Raw genomic sequence first — 1,447 nt, forward strand, 5'->3', positions numbered from 1 at the left:
TCTTATTCAGCTTCTCGCCACCAGTGCTTGACACTCTATGAATGTCTGTTGATAAAAATGAATAATGAAAGGAAACAGAAGGGCAAACTTAAGTACAGAAACTCTTCATACTCAGAGAGACAGCATGGTTTTGTGGTTCAGGGCACAGGCTCAAGTCACACTGCCTTGGTTTTAATCCTGGCTCTAAGATTTAGCAGGAGTATGAGCCTAGGCAAGTTATTTAACTGTCGTGTGCCTCACCTTCCACATTTGAAATGTGGCAATAATAAGTACCTGCTTCACAGTGTGCTTGTGAGGATTAAATAAAATAATCTACAGTAAGCATTAGAATAATGACAGGTATGTAGTAAATGCTCAATAAATGTAAACTATTACGGTTTGTTCTTCCCCAGTGGATTTGAGTCTTTGTGGTGAAATGCATATGCGCTTAGATGAACAAATGGTTGGATTTAGGGTGTGAAGAAGAGAGTAAAATTCAAATTCCATTTTCAGTTAAAAACAGGGGAAAAGTCAATGGATTTTATGCTTTGCCGTCAGACTTCCCCAAGTAGATGGGAGATAATCTAATTTTTATTCTCTTTGCTTTACATGGAATCCGATGCAACAAGAAGGATGCAGGGGCATAGCAAAGTGTAGCTGTGTGTAACAAAGAAAATATAGTTGGAGGGCAAAGTGTGTCATCAAACAAGTGAAAAAGTATGCATTTTTCTTACTGAAAAAATGCATACTTTTTTCGTTGTTTGCTTCAGCAGCACATATGCTAAAATTGGAACGATGCAGAGAAGATTAGCATTGGCCCCTGCGCAAGGATGACATGCAAATTAGTGAAGTGTACCATATTTAAAAAAAAATCATGAAGGTAGGATTTGGGACCGTTTCCACCATATGAACTGCTAAAATACCCATAAGATAAATGATTACTTTTAGGGAGCTGGCAGCAATCCCTGGTCTGAAAACATATAATCTGAGACAATTTAGTTAATCTTGAATTTATCAAGCACCTCAATAAACTCTTTTAAAAATGCCAAAAGAGCTTTCTCTAAAGATTCCCCCAACACTCACCTTTGGTCTAGTGGCTCTCACTGGTGTTTCAGCTCTCTGTTCAATGTCACAGCTTTGCTAGAAAGTGTAGTGGTCCCCCCTTATCCATGGGGGATATATTCTAAGACCCCTGGTGGATGCCTGAAACTGCTGATAGTACCAGACTCTTTACATGCTATGTGCTTTCCTATACATGTGTATATATGATAAAGTTTAATTTATAAATTAGGTGTAGTAAGAGATTAACAACAATAAACTAGAATAGTTGTAACAATATACTGCAATAAAAGCTATGTAAATGTGATCTTTCTCTCTCTCTTTCAAAATACCTCGTCGTACTGTTCTGCAGGGTAGTTAAAACTGCAGAAAGCAAAACTGTGGATAAGGGAGGACTACTGTAGTCACA

At 37.8% G+C, this 1,447-nt stretch overlaps 1 non-coding gene across 1 annotated transcript; it reads left to right on the plus strand.

Moving 5' to 3' along the window:
* Positions 1–740: 740 nt before the first annotated feature.
* On the plus strand, positions 741–844 carry LOC116271956. The gene has a single exon (XR_004180689.1). It is a non-coding gene; the product is annotated as a U6 spliceosomal RNA (small nuclear RNA).
* Positions 845–1,447: the final 603 nt, after the last annotated feature.

This window comes from Papio anubis, chromosome 1 (assembly GCF_008728515.1).
Source record: "Papio anubis isolate 15944 chromosome 1, Panubis1.0, whole genome shotgun sequence".
Taxonomy (NCBI): Eukaryota; Metazoa; Chordata; class Mammalia; order Primates; family Cercopithecidae; genus Papio; species Papio anubis.